The sequence below is a fragment of the Mustela erminea genome, chromosome 14 (genome assembly GCF_009829155.1).
Source record: "Mustela erminea isolate mMusErm1 chromosome 14, mMusErm1.Pri, whole genome shotgun sequence".
Taxonomy (NCBI): domain Eukaryota; kingdom Metazoa; phylum Chordata; class Mammalia; order Carnivora; family Mustelidae; genus Mustela; species Mustela erminea.
Window position 1 is genome coordinate 201779 of NC_045627.1, and position 22142 is coordinate 223920.

A 22142-nucleotide genomic window follows, 5' to 3' on the forward strand; every position below is an offset into this window, starting at 1 on the left:
GGTTGACTTGATGGCAAAGGTTTTCTGCATTCGTCAGATGGAAAAAACCTTTAGAAATTCTTAAGAAAAAGTGTCTCAGCCTCCTGGCTCTTCAGCTCAGCCCTGACTCATAGACAGGGAAGTCCAGATTTTGAAGGGCTTAAAGTTTATAAAACCTGTGAACTCTCATTTAAAAAATAGTACAAAATTACAATTACAAAATTGTTAGAGCTTCCTCTTTGAAGGCTTTGGAAAGGTTCAAGAAAGTGAGGGACCCTGAGGTTAAGGTTTCATTAGCTTTGTAGTAAAGCCTCCATTCCCAGAATACTTTCTTTATAAAAGCAGAAAATTCTATGCTGTGTTGTGCCACAAATTATTGTATATAAAGTAAGTGGAGAATCTAGGATGAATTGGAAGACGAAAAACGACGTGTCATATACAAAACAGAACAGACAGTAAGTACTGTAACCACTTGACAGTTACTTGGTAATTCTACCCATTTTGAGAACAGTAGAAATAGCAGTAGGAAATATCAAGGAGAAAAATATATTTTCTTATTTTCTTATCAAGGAGAAAGAGAGATTTCCTTAGCAGGCAAAAGTAAAGCCACAAAATCCAACTATTTGATTTTATCCTGAAGCCCTAGGATCAATATGTTCTATGAAGCATACACTTAGTTTAGAGGCTTATTAGGACCCTGCTTAATCCTCTTTTATACACTTCTAATCAACTAGGATGTCTGGTCCCTTGTGGCCACAGATGAGCTGTCTTGGATTCTGTCCTCTCGCTCATTTCCACTGTCAGCTAACTTCCTGGTCTTCAAACCCCCGCCCCTCCTGTCTCAATCATGTACATCCTTGGCCAGACTTTTCTCACATCTTATCTCAATTATTTAAAGAACTCCCAGTGGGTCTGCAGATTTTAATCCTGACCCAGTCTCTACGTAGCTGCTGGTGGTAGAGGTAAGTGGAGGGTTTCATGGATTGGTTAGATGAAAAATTCAAAGGCTTGCAAGTATTAATCCCGCTTATTAACACAGTTTGAATTTCGACCTTTTTAAAAAATCAAAATGAAAGAAAAACAGTTTTTGCTGGCATTTATTAAGTGCTATCAGAATATAATTTATATATATATATTTTAATTTTATTTATTTATTTGACACAGACAGAGAGAGAGATCACAAGTAGGCAGAGAGGCAAGCAGAGAGAGAAGGGGAAGCAGGCTCCCCATTGAGCAGAGAGCCCGATATGGGGCTTGATCCCAGGACCCTGAGATCATGACCTGAGCTAAAGGCAAAGGCTTAACCCACTGAGCCACCCACACACCCTAGAACAAAGTTTTCATTTGAAAGGAAATAAGCCAATGGGAAACATCTGATTTAAAGTTGCAAGGAAAGCAACATCAATGTCCACCGATAGATCAATAAGGGGACAAAATGTGGACTTTCTATACAGTAGAATATATTCCACCTTCAAAGGAAGGGAACTTGGACACAGGCTACACTGTGGATGAACCTGGACTAAATGTTGAGTAAAATAAGTCAGTTGCAAAACAACAAATTCTGTATGACTTGACTCATACGGCATACCTAGAGGAGTCCAATGCATAGAGACACAAAATAGAATGGTGGTTTCGGGCGCCAGGGAGGAATGGGTTGTCGGAGTTTCATGGGGACCAAGTTTCAGTTTTGCAGGATGGAAGAGTTCAGGAGATAAGAGACAGTTCACAGCTGCACAAGAATGTGAATGCCACTGGACAGGTAAACTGGTTAAAATGGTGAATTTCGTGACACATATCTTTTCCTGCAGCTGGAACAATTGCGGTCGGCATTTGTAGCGGCAGTTCCTACCGCTTCGTAGCTGGGAGAGACTTTCCAAAAAGAATTCCTCGCAGGCTCAGAACTTTCCAAATAAAACATCTTCAAACACGGAAAATTTCAGAGACATGCCCTTCTGTCTGGTTTGGGGACATCAGACTGTGGTTGACCTTGTTTAAATTCTGAAAAATCAAAAGACGTTTTGTTTCAGCTGATTAGGAAGTAACACAACCCCGGGGACTGATTTAGCCTCAGAGGCACACACGCGATCCAGAGTGAGGAGCTCCATTTCTGCACGAATAATCCAGGCAGGCAGCCGGGGAAGCCGGGTGGTTCCTGGGACGCAGCTGTATGCTTGGAGATTTGAAAGGCCGGCAAAGGCCGGCAAGATAGTCCTTTCTTTGCCGCTAATGGTGGCAGAGCGACCGCCACTTCTTTCTCCCCAACCCCAGCTATAAATCCAGGTCCGGGCTAATTGCACCCTGCCCCTCCAGCTACCTCCGTGCTGGGTGGGGGGGGGGGGTGGGGGGAGGCGGGGCGGTGGTGTTGGAGAGGATTAATGGAAATGAGGTGAGAAACCCGGGGAGCTCAGTGACAGCAGGCACGTACAATGAAGCATTTTTGTAGCATCCCCCGACCTGGTCATGGCCGGGCCCCACGCCTCTGAATCTGGCCAGTAAAAGAGACCCACAGAATGACCGAGCAGCGCTAGACCCCAAAGAGTGAGAATTCAAAACCTGAGTCCTTAAGGAACTGGCTGCTCTCTGCTAATGCTTCTCCCAAGGCAAAACGTCCAGGGGAAGTCCGATCCAAGAGCACCGGCTCCTCTAAGTGGATTACCCCGGGGAAAATGGTTCCAGGGGTTCTAGAACGCTTGGAGTTAGGGTTTCTAGTTAAAATGATGCACCTGGTGAGAAAGTGTTATGAAAACCATCATATACACATGTTTATGATACATATAACAATGTATATAGTTTTTATATAGTATCAATAGGATAAAAGTAGTATACGTTATTTTTATTATTAAATAATATTTTATTATAGTGTTTATTATAAAAACACTATTTTATTATAAAAATTAGAATAGATAAATAATGTTTATTATAAAAACGCTATGTTATTAGAAAAATAAGAATAGCTCGGGCCACCTGCGTGGCTCAGTTGTTAAGGGTCTGCCTTTGGCTCAGGTCATCGGGCTCCCTGCTCGGCAGGAAGCCTGCTTCCCCCTCTTTCACTCCCCCTGCTTATGTTCCCTCTCTCGCGGGGTCTTTCTCTGTCAAATAAATAAATAAAACCTTTTTAAAAATGTTTAATATAAAAAAATAAGAAAAGCTTTGTAAATGATGTGAAAATATTCCTAGTCCTGGTCAAGGTTGATTTTTTTTCTTTTTTTAAAAACATTATTATTATTATTATTACTATTATTTTGCTATTGTTTTACAAGCTTGCTCACAGCCAAGGCTGATGGTAAAAGAAACAAAACCTTTGTTATTTTTCCAACATAGAATGACCATATGTGGACATTATATCTAGAATTAGAATCCTAGGATTTCTTGTAGAATTAAAGATGCTTTAGAGGGTTCCGGGGTGGTTCAATGGGTTAAGCCTCTGCCTTCAGCTCAGGTCATGATCTCAGGGTCCTGGGATCGAGCCCTGCATTGGGCTCTCTGCTCAGCAGGGAGTCTTTTCCCTACTCTCTCTCTGCCTGCCTCTCTGCCCGCTTGGGATCTCTTTGTCTGTCAAATAAATAAATAAAATCCTTTAAAAAAAAAAAATAAAAATACCTAAGAGGTTATTCTAGCTTTCTCATGTCCATTTCATAGATGACTACACTGAGGTTAAAAAGAATAAAGAAACTTGTCAAGGCACAAACACACGGAGCAGGAATTTAAAGGGGGAATCTTTTAATTAGATTTAATTAATTAGGTTTAATTAAATCTAATTAAAAGATTCCCCCTTTTAATTCCTGCGTCTTGCTTATCCCATTCTGCACCCTCTTCTATACACTCTCTCCAGCTTTTCCATTACTCTGACTCTGTTTTCACTTGTATCCTCACACCCAGCCCACCCTGTCCCACCTTTGATCGTTTCACCATTGGAGAAAAGGGAAGTGGGATGTAAGGGTGCTCTATGGTTTGAGAAAACAAATATTGAAATGCTTAGTAAGTGAGGCTTACACTTTTAGGATAACCTATTATTGTACCCCTCCTTAGAATGTTAGGGAGTCAAAGTTGGCTCACTTAAGTCTCATCTGTCCCTCTGAGACAAAGACAATTAACATTTACTGAACATTTAGTAGGTGCCAGTTCCAGGCACTGGTTTAAGTGCTTTCTGTATACAGGCATACCCCTGAGACACTGTAGATTCTGTTCCAGACCACCATAATAAGGAGAACGTTGCAATAAAGTGAGTCTGATGAATTTTTTTTGGTTTCTCAGTGCATATATAAGTTATAAATAGATTAGACTGTGTTCTATTAAGTGTGCGGTAGCCTTATGTCTAAAAACAAATGTATACACCTTGGGGCACGTGGCTGGCTCAGTCAGTGGAACATGTGACTCTTGATCTTGGGGTTGTGAGTTCGAGCCCTGTGTTGGGTACTGAGACCACTTAAAAATAAAATCTTTTAAAAAAATGATGTATATACTTTAATTAAAAAGCATTTCATTGGTAATAAATGTTACCATCATCTGAGCTTTCAGTAAGATCACAGATCACCAAACAAACATAATAATAATGAAAAAGTTTGAAATAGCCTGAGAACTACATAAATGTGACACGGAGACATGAAGCGAGCAAACGATGTTGGACAAAGATGCTGAAAGACTTGCTCACGCAGGGTTGCCACAAACCTTCTATTTGTAAAAATATGTAAGATCTGCAGAGAGCAGTAAACGGAGTGAGCTACGCCCAACTTAGCTCCCTTTTTTTCTTTATTTTATTTTATTTATTTATTTGACAGACAGAGATCACAAGTAGGCAGAGAAGCAGGCAGAGAGAGAGAGGGGGGTAAGCAGGCTCCCTGCTGAGCAGAGAGCCCAATGCGGGGCTTGATCCCAGGACCCTGAGATCATGACCTGAGCTGAAGGCAGAGATTTAACCCACTGAGCCACCCAGGTGCTCCCCAACTAAACTACCTTAATTCTTATACCTCCTCCATGACAGAGGCATGGGTATTGTCATCCTAACACTGATTTTACAGGTGAGGAAACAGGCACAGAGGGGTTAAGGCACTCTTTATTGGCACACACACACACACACACATAATGCTAAGAGTTACCATTTCTCCACCTGTGGGCCTGATACAAAGCGACTGAGGTAAGGTATGCAGTGCGCTGGGGAAGGTTCCAGAGATGCAAGGCAACTGAGGCAGCACTGGCCTCAGAATTCACACAGCCCAGCAGGAGAGGTTGGGGCACATGTGCAACTGTACCAGAGGAGGGACTGAGAAGGTCTAGTGCATGGACAAGTTCTTATGGGGCCCCAGGGACTGGCTGGGGGAGGCAGGGAGGCCCTTCCCACACAGACGGTAAGATTTGAGTGGAGTATTAAAATAAAGTAGGACTTACACAATCAAGGAGGGCCAGGCCAGTCAAGATGTGGAAGAGGGCACGTCTGGCAGAGAACACAGGATAGGCAAAGTTTGGAAGCCTGAAAGTCTTATTTTTTACCCAGGGCCCTTGATACGCTTATTCATATGACATTGTTGCTTCATTGTGGCTTCAGCAGGGACTCTGAAGAGAAGAAGGAGGAGGAATTGTGAGTCCTTCTCTCTAGTGCAATGTCCCCCAGCCACCCTGGGCCCCCTTTCGATGGGGAAGCCCCCAGGGGGTGGGATAGGGACTATGAATCAGAGGATGACAAAGGAATGATTTGACAGCCAAATGCTTCCCCAGAAAGCATACAATAGTAGAGAATAGTACCCTGCTGGGCTAGGCAACGCCAACTGGGTTATGTTAATGCTCCTTTTAAGTAGAAGGAATGGGCCAAGTTAGAATTTAGGATAGGAAGGAATGGGACTCTTGGGGAAGACATAGAAAATATGGAGATCAGGGGCTCCTGGGTGGTTAAGAGTCTGCCTTGGGCTCAGGTCATGATCTTTGGGTCCTGGGATCGAGCCAGGGCTCGACTGGGCTCCCTGCTCAGCTGGGAGTCTGCTTCTCCCTCTCCTTCTGCCTTTCTCCATTCTCATGCCCTCTCTCTCCTTCTCTCTCAAGTAAGTGAATAAAATCTTTTTTGAAAGGGAAAATCTAGAGAGCAAAAACAGATGGGACCTTCCAGTAGAGGGGCTGAGAGGGAACGCTGTGTGTGCAGAGAAGAAAGGGACCATGTAACAGAGTTTTGAGGCAGAATTTGGGGCAGGTATGTTTTAAGTGACTGCCTAAAAGGGACACTCTGGGTCTGGGGCTGCAAGGGCCACGGACTCTTGAGGGGCTGTTCTGACAGCCGCTCCAAGTGACCACACATGCAGGCAAGCCTGGGCAGTGACCAGGGCTCCTGGGGGCACATCTGATGACTCTCCCAGGGGAGCCCCAGCTGGCCCCATTGTAGATGCAGGTGTGGTCCCCTGAGACAGCCCACGTCTAGGAGGGGAACATCTGTGCCAGGCCCCCTGTGACCACCTTTCTCTTCATGTTCACCTGCTCTGTGCTTCTCTTCGTAGGGGTGGACTTCCCTCGTCCACGTCCACCCACAGATGTTCCCAACGTAGTCAGTGAAATTCTGACGCTGCCACAAAGGGGTTTGTTAGAGGAGGTGGGTTAATCATTACACTGACTGAAACCTGGATTAACCAAAGGCCAGAATGGGTTGAGGTTTGCTCACAGTGGGAGATTGCTGATAATGGGATGACTCCATTCAGGGCCCCTCTGGCACCCTCCTGGGAGGGGCTGGGGACAGTGGGTTGTTTTCTCTGGAGCAGACAAGGGCTTCTATCTACCATCTTCCCGGCAGCTTGGTGGGGAAGGCAATGCTTTCCACTATGTTTAGCCATTCTCCAGACCCTTCTGTGAGTCCTCTTCCGTGGCACAGCCTCCCACTACTAGCTCACATCGGCGGGTGTAGCACTGCTCCCGGGTGTGGTTCTGGCCACAGGTCTGCAGGTCTGCAGGGTGCCTGTCACCTCTGCCTGAGAAGTGAGGCCCGTCAGAGAACAGCTCTGCCGTTTGATTCTAGTATTTACTTAGCAAATACGCCTGGCTCCAGAGTCATGGAATTAGCAGAGCTCTCCAGTGCTGGGAGAAGGGTCCAGGCTGGGGTTGTGGGGAAACGACCATGGCGGGGCTGTTACGTGGGAGCTGCGCCATTCCACCTCAAGCTGTGAGGTCTGTGAGGGCTGTGGGAGCTGCTGAGTCATTCTTTCAAGAAAGGCGTGAAGTGGGTGTAGCTGGTGAAGGCTGTCACACACCTGATAAACCTGTCACTCCAGAATCCCAGCGAACCTCCGGAGAAGCCTGGATGGGGCAATACTTGTCTGGAGAGAGGAGATACACTGTGACTGTATCTGTTATCTTAAGGGCCCATTTGGGACCAAGATGGATTCCGGCCTGGGTGGACCCATGAGTCCCCACACAGAGATCATTTCTCTCTTCCACACTAGCTGCGAGGCCTACAAAGAGCAACGTCAACTTCGCAGTTTCCCCAGGCTTCGCCACCACAGGATTTCTGCGTGGTAAGGAGAGATGAAAAGGAAGGACAAAGAAGATAAATGCAAAGTTTCAGATGAAAAGCAGGCTGATTTAAAATTTTCAGTAAAGTTTTGGTCCGTTCCCATTTTGTTATCTCATAGGCGTCATCAAAGTACCTCCTTCTCTCTAGTGACCACAGCCTTCTATTTTCTATATTCTGATGCTCTGACTTCTTGGGGACAGGCAGATCCTAAAGGGACTGCCCCCCTCCCAGGCTTAGCCAGTTCCTAGTGAGAGTAAACAACTCACCTGGGAGCTCTTTCATATGCAAACCAGCCAAACCCCAGCCCCTGACCACCCCCCTTACTGGGCTCTCACACCCTGGGCCACTATTCCCTCCTCCTAATCGTTCAAGGACTAGGGACCCAATGGGCGGGTGGTTGGGGGTGACACAGCCCCTGTGGCTCAAAGTCCTGAAAGTGTTCAGATTAGCCAATCCTAAAGCCGCTTGACGTGCCTCATTCTTTCCTTCCCGCAGAAATGACAACAAAGGCTCTGGCCCAGTTTCCACCTTACTCCCTCAGCCTCCTCCTGCCCCTGGTGCCTCCTCATGGGACCCTCTCTCTTGGCATGGCATGCCCCCTCTTCTCAAGAACTGTAACAGACTGTCTTTTCAAGGGCCATCATCTCCTAATCTGTTGGCTTTACCACACCTGAATGTCTCCCCCAGTATGCGGAGCCCAGCCAGGGTGCACAGGCCATGAGACATGTGGAAAGCCCCCTTCCCTGGCCCCTGCTCCCACCCCTTGCCCAGTCCTTTCAGTCACGTGTTCTCCCATCAGCCCTTTGAAGGTGATAACAAGCAGTTCTTTCCCCTCCACTAAGAAACATGGATGAAAAACTAAAAGAAACACGGCCTGCCTTTGCTTCCCCGCTATGAGGGAAATGACTTTCATTTGGGTCACTTTGTACACCTGCAGGAGCCTGACGGGTCAGCCCAGTTTCTGAGCACTTGGAACAAGCTGGGATGGAGAGGATGGGCTGAGACGGAGCTGTGCTGCCGGCCCCCTAGAAAGTCCCTCTCTCCTCGTAACCCAGTTAATGCTCACACGGCACTGACTGTGGCTGTTCCTTCAGCAGGTCAGACGTTGAAAGGAAGGATGTGATTGCATTAGAAAACCTCTACTGTTTTTAAAAAATCTCTCTGTTAATTCCCTATTTTCCCCAACAGTCTTGAAATCCTTCCATCAGAGCACAAGTACCCTCTTTGCACGTGAGGTAGACACCCCTCTCCAACATGCTGAGGCAAGGGAGTCTGGAGGGCATGACTTAATGGGCTAAGAACAAAAAAAGAACACGAAAGAGTCTGTGGATGAGTCCATTACTGTGAGGTCACATTACTGTGAGGCCACTGATGGTATATGAGCCCTCTGACCTGCCACTTAAGGACAGTACTTCACTAACTGGCCTCAGGCTCTCACTTGAGGAGGGAGAGAGGTGGAGGGACTCCTATTGTTTGGCCCTGGCAGGTGGATAGGGCCTTCCCTCGGGTGCCCACTGGGTGGGGAATAAAATGGAAACTTCTCAATGATCATCTCTCAGGGAGAGTGTAGGGATTTTTAGAAAAGAAGTCTCTTTCTACCCTCTATGCCCTATGTCTATGGCATTTCCTCCCTACTATCCTCCTTGTGTTCCTTCACCGTCTTCATCTCATTCAGATTTTTTTTTCTTTAGGTGAAGGTGTTGTTAAACTCTGGAAAGCCAGGGTGAAAAGGCCTGACCCTTACCTCCGCTATAGAGACAGTCCTAATGACAGCTAGCTCCGTGGCCACTCAGCCCAAGCACCAGTCAACAGCAAGCATTTCTGAGAGGCTGCCCCCTGTTGCACCTGCACTCAATGCCAGAAATGTGGGGACAGTCAAGAGGCTGCTGCCACTATGAGGCAAAGACTGTCTTTTGTTGGGACAAAGAACCCAGGACCCAGGCTCTGGTTGTGTCAGCAAGGGTTCCAGAGCCAGGCCATATGTAGGATGAATGGGCAAAGGGAGTGGAGAGTTTTCTAATAGAGGGGAAATGTGGCTATATCTTCAAACATTTGAGGGCCAAGGAGGATAAGAAGGATTGACTTGCCCTTTGTGTACTCAAGGTTAAAGACCAACCAAGGAAGACAACCTTGGGAGATGCCTTTGGCAAAGAGAAGGGGCTGCAATAGGCTTTCCTGGTTGGCATGAATTCCCTGGCCCTGGAAATATCTAGAACAGAATTACTTCAAACACTAATTATTCAGACTGATGGATTATGCTTTATTGATGAAAACTCAGAGGTAAAAATAATTAATTAGTGGAAGATATGGTTTCTGCTTTATGAATCCAGTACTGAAAGGGAACTTAAAAATACATTTCCATGATCTTAGAAAACTGACATGTGTGTGTGTGTGTGTGTGTGTGTGTGTGTGTGCGTGTGTGTGATTATACAACTTGTTAGGTGAGCTCTAGGGTTGGACTAAAATAGCTATAAACCCATATACTAATGGGCTGGACTACAGTGATGATCTGTGTGATTTTACTCCTAGATGTACTCATGGGAAGTGAATCAAGATAGTAAAAATCCTAACTCTTGACGTGTAGTAAATGCCTGAGGAATTGAAATGCACTGGATTAGAGAATCCAAGATGGTGGAGGAGTGGGAAACCTTCACTTCATCTGGTACCAGGAATTCAGATCATCCTGAACATCTGTGAACTCAACCGGAGATCTAAGAAAAGAATAGCTGCAATTCTACAAATAGAAAAGTGACCCCTTTCTGGAAGGTAGGAGGCACGGAGAAATGAATCTGAGGCGATATTTGGGAAGATAGACCTCAGGGGGAGGGAGCCTCTGTCAGCCAGCTTCTGATAAGTGATAGAGCAGCAGAGGAACATGGTAGGGATGTCCACTAACACCACTGCTATTCAACATAGTACTAGAAGTCCTAGCCTCAGCAACCAGACAACAAAACAAAATAAAAGACATCTGAATCGGCAAAGAAATCAAACTCTCACTTTTTGTAGCTGAAGTGATATTCTATGTTAAAAACCCAAGAGATTCCACCCCAAAATTGCTAGAACTCATATAGGGAATTCAGCCAAGTGGCAGGATATAAAAATCAATGCACTCATGAAGGAAATTAAGACACAAAGAAATGGAAATACATTCCAAGCTCATGGATTGGAAAAACAAACATTGTTAAATGTCTTTGCTACCTAGAGCAATCTACACATTCAGTGCAATCCTTATCAAAATACCATCAACATTTTTTCACAGAGCTGGAACAAATAATCCTAAAATTTTTATGGAACTAAAAAGACCCCAAATAGCAAAGGAATGTTGAAAAAGAAAACCAAAACTGGTGGCATCACAAGTCCAGACTTCAAGTTCTTTTACAAAGCTGTCATCATCAAGATAATATGCTATTGGCATAAAAACAGACACATAGATCAATGGAACAGAATAGAGGACTAGAAATGGACCCTCAACTCTATGGTGAACTAATCTTCAACAAGCATGAAAGAATATCCAATGGGAAAAAAAGAGTTTTTTCAACAAATGATGGTGGGAAGATTGGGCAGCCACATGCAGAAGAATGAACCTGGACCATTCCTTATACCATACACAAAAATAGGCTTTAAAGGAGATGAAAGTCCTAAATGTGAGACAGGAATCCATGAAAATCCTAGAGAAGAACACAGGCGGCAACCTCTGTGACCATAGAGGGAGAATCAGACTCCCTGCTGAGCAGGGAGCTTGACTCGGGACTCGATCGCGAGATTCCAGGATCATGACCTGAGCTGAAGACAGTCACTTAACCAACTGAACCAATAGACGTCCCTCTCCTCTTGCTTTGATGGTGACTGTAGTTTTGATGTCTTTCCCCACCACTCTTATCCCCCCTTCCTGACTTCCTGCTCAGGAGAAACTATCAGGAGCATCGGGGTGACTCACGAAATTGCTAAATGATACCCTCCCTCTGGAGGTCTGTCAGGTGTGGAACATGGGCAGATGTCACATGTCACATTCTGTGGGTCTTCCCACCTGGCTCCAGACTAGACCATGCCTGGGGGTGTTTGGCTGTGGCGAGGTGTTATGTGTTCTATCAAAGGACCAGCTTCTGCAGGGAGAAGTTAGAATCCATGATCTCATGATTAGTTTCAGCTGCCACTGTCCCACCACTTCCTAGGTGGCTTGATTGTTCCTGTTGTTTATTTGAATTGAATGAAATTGATTTATCTTAACGGCGAATTCAGACCATTTGCAAAAGATACAGATTGGGACTTGCGAATGGGAGTTGGGTTAGGGATATGATCATCATGACTTTTCCTCCGTGATATCCTAGGGCAGGATGTGAGCACAAGCGTCTTTATGCAGAACAGCTGCTTTGCGTAAATATTGCCAAAGCCCAGGGAGTCTCGTTAGGGTGAGATGAAAAGGTAATAATTTCAAAATCAGTGGGCTCTGGAGTTGCTGCTTTTCCTGTCTCTTAAAAAAATAATAATGATAATTAACTATCACTTCACAATGTTTTGAATGCTAAAAATTCACTTATCCCAATATTATGCACTCATTCTTTCCTCTGTCCCATAGTGACATGCACTGCACAGCACAGCAGAGTGGGAACTATTGCAGTCCCCGGCCATGTGAGCTATTCCTAAGGCCATGCAATATAGTCTTTGCTCCCTGATGCATTTCACCTTATTTGAAAGAAAGCATATATGCATTCTGGGAGCTGATTTCACTGCCATAGGAGTTGTAGAAACTGTAGATTATAATAAATCACAAAAGGCAAGCAGGAAGGGGACTTCAGGGTCTCCTGCTTAAAACTGAGCTGGGATCATCTCCCACAAATGGGCTCCTCTCCTCTCTTCCATGTGCTAGAAAATGACACTTCCTTTCACCAGTCTGAAACCTGGAAGCCCTTCTTGACATCATTTTCTACCCCCTCGACGTGCAACCCACCACTACACTCTATCTGTCCCATTCATTCTACCTCAGAGGCATTTTGTTCTTGTCTCACTGGGTCCAAACGCTGCTCTTGCCGCCCTCCCTACAAGTCTCCTAAGGTCTCCTGGCTTTCAGGCCATCCTCTTGCCAGCTGTGAGGATGATCCATAAACCCTATCACAGCCTGGAAGGCTCAGTGTGGCCTAACCTCTGCTCCTCCATCCATTCTACCTCGTGTCTTTTTCCCTTGAGTGACCACACTCCACCACCCAGGTTTATGTAACTCCCCCCAAATGCCCAGGTGTTCTCACCGTGGGACTTCGCACACCTCTTCCTTTAGTCCTTCCCTGTTCATGCTCCAAGTGTCAGCCAAACGTCACTTCCTCAAAAATGTCTTTCCCAATCCTCCCCCATCCAAACCCGTTTGTCCTGTCCAAGCTTTCACTGCACCCTTCGTTAGCTTCCATGAAGACCCAATGTGCATGTCTTTCATTATTTTTTTTAACATATATTTTTTTATTTGACAGAGAGAGCTCACAAGTAGGCAGAGAGGCAGGCAGAGAGGGGGGGAAAGCAGACTTCCTGCTGAGCAGAGAGCCCAATGTGGGGCTCGATCCTAGGACCCTGAGACCATGACCTGAGCTGACAGCAGGTAACCCACTGAGCCACCCAGGCGCCCCCATGTCTTTCATTATTGACCATTTGTTTACTGGAATCCCACCACCGAAGCCTTGGCTTGTTGCACATGACTGTTTTCACAGTTAAAGGGTGGCTCTTAAGGAGAGAAGATTGAGGTGGGATAGTCATCAGGATGCCTCATCCTTTGGGTAATAGCATGAGTAGGGACCTGGCAAAAGGGCAGCCTACATACATTATATCATTGAGCCATGAGGACATCATTGCAAGGAGATGTAGCTAGTTAGGAAACGGTTGTTGTTTGGGCAAGTGGTAAAGAAGACCTGGATGGGGGGCAGCCGGGGACGTGCCAAGAAAGCACATGTTTCCTGTGTGTTGAGTGAAACAACAGTGAGAGAGATTCAAGGGAAAATGGCCCTAGGTACAAGAGTAGTGAGAAGTCAGGCATGGAAAAAGGGACAGAATGAAAGCACAGGATTTAAAGGAGTTTTAAAAATAACTCTAAGGGGACACCCAGGTGGCTCAGTCAGTAGAGCATCTGACTGTTGGTTTTGGCTCAGGTTACGATCTCACAGTCGTGGGATGGAGCCTCACATTGGGCTCTGTGCTCAGTGCAGAGTCTACTTCAGAGTCCCTCTCCCTCTCCCTCCCCCTCCCGCTCCCATGCTCACGCTCTCTCTGTCTTTCAAATATATAAATACCAAAGTAAATACATAAATAAAATCTAAAAAAAAAATCACCCTAAGGTTAAATTTGTTCATGAGTCCAGAACCTTCCTCAATACCATTTGCAATTTTTTTTTTTTTATAACTTTGGGCTTTTAAAAAAGAGTTCACTTCGTAACTCACTGGATGGTGGTACACCAGTGAAAATATGGAGGGCAAGAGAAGGACCCATGGTGGACTCAACGGGCACAGGCTGCAGCTCCCCAGGGTCTTAGAGCCAGCCCTGGGCAGTGGTCTTCCAACTCAGAGACTGTTCTCCCCAATCAGTGTACCTCAAGAATTCCTCCTTCTCTTGAGTCATCCCTTCTCCGAGAAGTCTCTCTGCCCCCCTTTGGGCCTTTGGGTGTCCCTCCCCTGTGCCAGGGCCTAGCAGAAATGCCTCTGGTGGAATAGCTACCCCACTCCATTGTAACGTCCCCTTGTCCCCAGGCTCACCTGGCACACGCTGTCTCTGTTTATTAGCTGGGTGGTCTTAGTGGAAATTCGTTCCCAGCCCTGCATCCACCTGTTTGGGCTGGTCAGTGCACCTGATGCATTCATTCACTCAATCATTCATTCATTCATTCATTCAACAAACATACAGCGAGCTCCTACTAGGAGAACATAACTGTAAGCCAAATAGGCAAAGCACCCGCCTTTGTGGGGTTTCAATGGGGAGACGCAGGCACGGAGCCTGTTTACAGACTTATGGTCTGTCAGGTTCAGAGGGGAGGAGGGAACAAGGAGCTGACATTGCCTCCCTCAAGATTAGGGGTTAAACAGAAGCCTCCCTGGTAGTCCAGAAAGGGATATTTGATAGCAAATGATAGTAAATGATTTATTTTTAAATCAGGGGGAAGAGTCTCTAAGGTAACACAAAGCTAAAACATTGGTTTTTTCCTGTAAAAAGCTAGAAGAACCCTCTAGCAGTGAGGAGAGAACGGATGTCGCCGGGCAGCTGTGACATCAGCTGAAAGGAAGAGCCAAGGTCGCTCGGGCATCTTAGGAAGACTCTGCCTTAAAGACTGATAATTATGGTGTCCTTTCTGATCCTGCACAAGATTTGTCCGATGTGTCCGAGTGGATTAGAGTGGAGAGTGGAAGCAGAAAAGGAGCCAAGGACAAGACGCAAGAAATAAAGAAGAGCAGGACATGCCAGGACAGGGAGATTTCCTCCAGTCCCTCTGTTTATAAGTCCCACCAGTGCCATTGGGGGGGATTAAAAGTAATACGTGTGCATGCTATTTGCAGCTTTTGCATGTATGATTTATACTTATGGTAACAGTTGAATAAATAGTGTATATTTCACTTTATAGTGTGATTTAGCTGTTCCTAATAAGCCTGTCTTGTTTATATACGATCCCAGATTAAATGCAACATACAGGTCTAACAAAGGACGTGGATCTGGGATGTACTGAGAACATTTAAAACCCAATTACAAGACGGCAAAAACGGTCCAGTTTATTAAAATGGGAAAAGATCTGAGCACACTTTACCGAAGAAGAAACACAGTTGGCAAAAAAAGGACATGAAAAGATGCTCCGCGTAACCAGTCATTTGGAAAATGCAAATCAAGATCACCGGGAGAAATCACCACGCATATGGGAGCAGCTAACCTTTCAAAAACGAACCATACCAAGTGCCGGCAAGGATGGGGGAAACTGGAGCTCTCCCTGGCTTTCTTAAACGTTAACAACACCCCCACTGTAAGGTCCAGCCATTTCACTTCTAGGTGTTTCCATATTCAAGAGGAATAAAATCGCCCGTCCACTCACAGACTTAAGCGTGAATATTCATAGCAGCTTTACTGTACTAGCCCCAAACTGGAAACAAATGTCCTTTAACAGATGAATGATTAAATAAATCAATTATGGGAATAATTGGAATACTAATCATTGGAATACTATACTAATTTATTATATATTAATACTATTGTTAATAGTGTTATTAGAATACTATTATAATATTAGTATATTAGTAATATTAGTATTAGTAGAATATTAATACTAATAATTGTATTAATTTTTACCAATTACTAATTGATAGGAATATCAGTAATATTAGTATTAATAGAATATTAATCTTAATATTCTATTAATATTTAATAATTAATTTGTACTGTAAATCAATTATGGAATGATTGGAATACTACAATGGAATACCACTCAGAAATCAAAGGAGTAAACTGTTGATATATGCAACACTATAGACAGATTTCAAAGTAATTATGCAGAAGGAAAGAAGCCAGATAAAAGGAGTACCAACGGTAAGTTTCCACTTCTGTAAAATGCAAGCCAATGGATCGTGTCAAAAACAGATCCTTGATTGTGTGGGGAGCGGTGGGAGGGGGCAGTAAGGAGGGATTACCAAGGGCACGAGGAAGCTTGGAAGCGAGGGTCATGTTCATTGTCTCGATGGTAGTGAGAGTTTCAGAAGTGTACACAAAGGTCAAAATTCATCAAGTCATACACAGCAAATATGTGCAGGTTATTTTATACTATCAATAAAGCTGTTCTGGTTTTTTTTTTTTTTTTTTTGATCATGTATAAAACGTGGGGTGGGGTGGGGAATAATAGTGCTTGAATGGCAGGAAGCAAGCAAGGTTTGTCTTTAAAGTTCTGACACCCCAGAATGAGTGGGCGGTTCCATTAAGTGCCACCCTGCAGGGTGACATCTGGGCAGCCCTGTTTCCTCCTGGGATGCCTATAGCACACTCCCCTGGTGTTCTGGAAGGCTCAGGAACTTGACCATTTCCATTAATCATCTCACATTTGGATTTTCATGAACCGCACAGCTTCGATTTTCCTGTTCATCTGCGGAGTGAGCGGGGCTGGAGACTTTGACACCTTGTCTTTATGAACGTGTGTTCTGCACGTGTCTTCCGTCACCATGGAGATTTCCAGCTGATTCAGGTTTATAAGGAGCGAGAAGTTTGAATTAAGCAACAGTGCATAGAACACGAAGCAGTAGGAACCCAGCTCTTGCAGGATATTTCTATAAATGTTCCATGTGCAACAGTGACATGTGGAGGGAACAGACGCCCAGGATTTTTACTTTGAAGTAGGTTTTTTCATGAAAGGGAATTGATAGGATAGTGCTTGCAGGAGGAGCAAGAGCCGGCTTGAGTCCCACGGGTCAACTGGGTTTTTCTGCTGCACAATACGTAAATGACGCTCTTAAACCTCAGTTGCCCCACCTATAAAATGGGCATAAGATCTTAGAGTTATTGTAGGGAATCTGAAAGAAAATAGCTACAAACATGTTTTCTTTAAAATGTTTTCACTGTTCTTCACAAATGCTAAACTAAGTGTTCCCAAGTTTGACTTAAGGGAGTGTATTAGTCTGATCCAGCTGCCGTGGCTATGTACCACAGACGGGGTGGCTGAGACCACAGAAATTTATTGTCTCACAGAACTGGAGGCCGAAAGTCCAAGACTGAGGTGTCTTCAGGATTGGTTTCCTTCTAGGGCCTCTCTCCTTGGCTTGCAGAGGCCTATCTCCTCCCCCGTCCTAACATGGTCGCCCTCTTTGTGCGTCCGTGTCCTAAGCTCCTTTTCTTATAAGGACACGAGTCATTTTGGATTAGGGCCCACCCCAATGACCTCCTGTTAACTTAATTGCTTCTTGAAAGGCCCTGTCTCCAAGTATGGTCACATTTGGAGGTACTGGGGGTTAGAGCTTCAACATACGAATTTGGGAGGACACAGTTGAGCCCATAACAGGCAAGACAGGCAGGAGGCATGAGAATCGGATCACAGCATTTTTTTTCAACTCACCTACTATATTGGAAAATGTACAGTATCAAGTACAGCAGAGCCAGTGCAATGGGTCAAAGGTCACGAGCGTCCATGGAAGAGGCCACCCACCACCATGTATGTGAGTTCCATTTCCATTTCGCTGATTTCCATTTCTCTTTTGCCCCCTTTCCTCTTTTCAGTGGAGAAACACCAAATCAATGGTGGCGGGCAGAAGTAAGTCTGGGACATCATCTATACGGACACTTATTAACCAAGTGGCACCTCAGTCCCCGGAATCCCTCTCTGGCACCCTCCCCTTCCCGGAGGTGGGCTGGGGCAGGCTGCAGGTGGGGCGACACTGAGACAGGTGGGTGGGGTGGAAACTCGGGGCCAGGGCTGTGAACACTGGCTTCGGACACTTGTGTCCTGCCCGCCAGGGAGCGACTTCATTCTTTTGGTTTTATTTACAAGGGGCAGTGAGGGATTTAGAAAGAGGCTGTTCCAGGATGGAGTGTTGTCACCTGCGTGGCACCCTGGCATAGCATCTCAGATGAGGTGGGGCGGAAGAAAGCTGGACCAAGGCCAAGCAAGGGACCCCTCCCGGGCCAGTGCCCCTGGATTGGATCTCAGGTGTAAAAACCACTGTTTGGGGCTGACTGGGGAGTGGGGTGTTGGCCTTTTCTGGGACTTGGAGCAAATGCAGTAGGGGACCCCCAAAGGAAGGGCCCCAAGCAGTGAGGTGACCGTGCTGTGAGGCGCAGAAACACACAAGGAGGCTTCACCCTCGTGCCACCCAGATTCAGGCTACTGGGGCGCAAGACAGCAGAAGGCAGGCACCTGCGAGTCGGCTGAGACACAGGCCTCCTGCTCACCAGGCAGGGACATGACCTCGTCTGATAACCCAGACAGGGCCAGGGGCACAGGATACGTGGGTTTGCGGGCATCTGCATGGGTCACCTGAGTCGGGTTGAGCACCTGAGTCCTCTAGGCACAGCCTTCATCGCCAGGGATAACTTCCTGCCTCACATGTCACAGAGACCGGTAGTCAGAGTGCTGGAGACAGGTCTGAGCTCTCCCAGATTACGGTGGACCCCTGCCGGCTTTCACTTCCAAGTTTTTGCGGGTACATCATGCAATGAGCTGTTGCCCTTTTCCCCCTAACTCTCCACATTATTTGTGTCCAGGCGCATGAGCCCTGAAATTCGTGCAGAGCTCTGTGCCTGTTTTGAGTGTGTTGGCGGGGGTGGCAGTGGCATTTTTCTGGGGAGGAGATTCATCTGGTTCTGCTCAGCCAGGAGAGCCGGCGTGCGCCACGGCACTACCGTGTCCCACGCACAACAGAACGAACACTAGTCGATGGAGGAAGTCTGGTTGTCATCTCAGGAATCAACAGTAGCATCTGTTTCTGAACCTTCATAATTTATATTTATCACTGAACAACAGAAATGTGTAGTCTCCCAGTTCTGAAGGCCGGAAGGCTGAGATTGAGCTGTCAGTAGGGTTGGTTTCTTCTGAGGGCTGGGAGGGAGAATTCGCTCTCTCTCAGCTTCTCCTAGAAATCCCCCCATTCCTTGACTTGTCAATGGCATTCTTCCTGTTTTCTCATATTGCTTTCTCCTGTGTTTCTCCTGGCTTTCGCCTTCTTCCACTTAAAAAAAAATTTTTTTATTTTTTTAAGATTTGTATTTGTTTATTTGAGAGAGAGAGAGAGGGAGGGTGAGGGAGAGAACACGAGGTAGGGGGAGGAGCAGAGGGAGAAGCAGACTTGCTGCTGGGCTGGGAGCCTGATGCGGGGTTCGATCCCAGGACTGCAGGATCATGACACTAAAGGCAGACACTTAGCCGACTGAGCCACCCAGGAGGCCCATGGCTTTCCCCTTCTTAGAAGAAAACCAGTCACACTAGAGTAGGGCCCACGCCACTGATCTCATCTTAAACTGATCATCTACCTCCAAATATGATCATATTCACAGGTACTGAGCATTTGAGTTCAACATCTTTTGGGTTTAACCCAGGACAACTCCTATGTGTGTCACCACCATCATCACATGCTTATTTGTGAACTGGGCTGTTGAACGCAGAGGGCCTGAGCTGTCTGGTGCGGTGCGACATCTCCTGTAGATTCTGAAGATGTTCCTGCCTGGTCCGTGTGAGCAGATCCAATCACATGATCTATCATTTAGGACCCCAGGCTGACCTGATCTTAAAGACAAAACTAAGGAAAAGAGACTCCAGTGGCCACACATGGCTGGGAATACAGGATCAGAGTCTGCAAAACTGGTTAAGGAAAGTTTCCAAACAAATGGACTACTGTAGACTTTTAAATGAAACACAAACAAACGAACAGACCAACCCAAACCAGAAAACCTTAGGGAACTGAGAGAATCTGTTTAGACTTCAACAAAATCAAGTGTTTAGACTTCAACAAAAAATCACAAGGCATAGGAAGAAATAGGAACACATGGCCCATGGAAAGGAAAAAAATAAGTTGACAGACACCCCAGATAGCCAAGACTTTTTCATAGTATTGAAAAAGATGAACAGAGTCTCATACTATCTGATTTCAAAGAAGATTACAAAGCTATAGTAATTAAAACAGTGTGGTCGTGACACAACAACAGACAGTGAGTGCAATGGAACAGAACAGCGAGCCCAGAATTAAATCCTCACACATAGATCCTAAGCTCCCTTAATTACTCACAAGAGTGCCAAAACCATTCAATGGGCAGAGGGAAGTTTTTTCAACAAATGGTGCTGGGAAAAAATGGATATTCGCATGCAAAAGAATGAATTTGGACATTGACCTCCCACCATTTATAAAAATTAATTCAAAATGATTAATAGATCTAAATGTATGAGTTAAAACCCCAAAACTCTTAAAAGAAACCAGGGATAAATCTTCATGACTTTGGATTTGGCAATGGATTCTCAGATAGATACCAAAAGCACAAGCAACCAAAGAAAAAGACATTAATTGAATTTCATCAAATTAAAACTTTTTTTGCATCAAAAGACATTATCAAGAAAGTGGAAAGACAACATACAGAATGGGAAAACATATTTGCAAAACATGTATCTAAAAAAGGTTTGATATCCAGAATATCCCACAACTCAACAACAACAACAAAAACAAATAACTCGCATTAAAAGAAATGGACAAAGGACTGAATAGACGTTTTTTCCCAGAGAATAAATATGAAAGGCCAATAAGCATATGAAAGGTACTCAACTGTTACTAGCCATTAGGAAAATGCAAATCAAAACTGTAATGAAAAGCCACTTCATACCTACTAGGATGGCTATAAGTTAAAAAAAAAAAAGTTGGAAAACAAGTGTTGGCAAGGGCATGGTGATATTGGGACCTGTGTGCATAACTGGTGTGAATGCAAAATGGTACACTCACTGTGGAAAACAGCATGGCGGTTCCTTAAAAAGCTAAGGGTAGAAGTCTACTTCTGGGTATATATACCTTCAAGAATTGGAAACAGAGACTCAGACAAACTTGTATGCCGGTGGTCATTTTGCAGAGCGGTAGAGAGTTTCTGTTGAGGGTAATGAAGAAGCGTCATGAATAGTTAGTGCTAATGGTTGCACAGCACAGTGAATGTAATTGATGCCTCTGGACTGTGCACTTAAAAATGATTAAAATGGTTTCTGGTTCCACATGGAAGGAGCTTGGAAGTCACCTCCCACCCTAAGAACAAGTTAAACACTGAATGGACGGAGAAATCAACAACTCTTCTGGATCCATGAAGGAAGGACACAGGGCAAACCAGGGCGTCCAAGACTGGAGAGACAGCCAGGTGAATAGAGGGAATCTTGGCTTCCAGTGGTGGAGACTGAAAGTAGAACTGTCCACAGTAGGAACCAGTGCCCCAGTGGGGAACCAGAACTGCAGTTGATGAATTACTGGAGGCTCAGTGCTCACAACTCTGAGAGCTAAAAACTCCAGGGGGAGCCAGTCCTTGGGGGACCTCCACCAGTCTAGTGAAGTTTATCAGCAGTAGAGCTCACAGGAGAATCCCCTGTTTGGGGGCAGGCAGGAAACCAACCTGAAATACACCAGAATGCTCTGTTCTTTTTTAGGAGCCCTGACCTCAAAGGAAACTAGTTAACCAGAGGCTAACCTGCTAGTGTATTAAGCTAGGGTAACTGACCTTGGTAAGGGAAGTGTCTAACTGTTTGCAGCTCTAGCTTTGCCCATGGGAATGGTGAAACACCCAATTCCAGCCCACTTGGGCCACCCTGTCCACCTAAGGGTGAGAAAAACACTGAGACGCATGCCTGAGGCTCACAGTCCAGAGTTGCTGCCTCACTAAAGGACAGAGACCTAACTGTAGGACTACAGAGCACCTATCCTCAGCACACCTCATCACGACCTTACCAAGCAAGAGCCTGTTTGCAGCAGTGGGACATCACACCTAGCTATTGAGAAAAATAATAAGCCATATCAAAAGGGAAAAACACGATCAGAAGAGACAGAGTAAGCATCAGAACCAAACATGGCAAGGATGTTGGAATTAAAAATAGTTAAAATGAGGGCACCTGGGTGGCTCAGTTGGTTAAGCAACTGCCTTTGGCCCAGGTCATGATCCTGGAGTCCTAGGATTGAGTCCTGCATCAGGCTCCCTGCTTGGCAGGGAGTCTGCTTCTCCCTCTGACCTTTCT

At 45.4% G+C, this 22142-nt stretch overlaps 1 long non-coding RNA gene across 1 annotated transcript; it reads left to right on the forward strand.

The window, feature by feature from the left end:
- Positions 1–833: 833 nt before the first annotated feature.
- Positions 834–15577, forward strand: LOC116573744. The gene is made up of 3 exons (XR_004278975.1): positions 834–941; positions 9995–10231; positions 14648–15577. It is a non-coding gene; the product is annotated as an uncharacterized LOC116573744 (long non-coding RNA).
- Positions 15578–22142: the final 6565 nt, after the last annotated feature.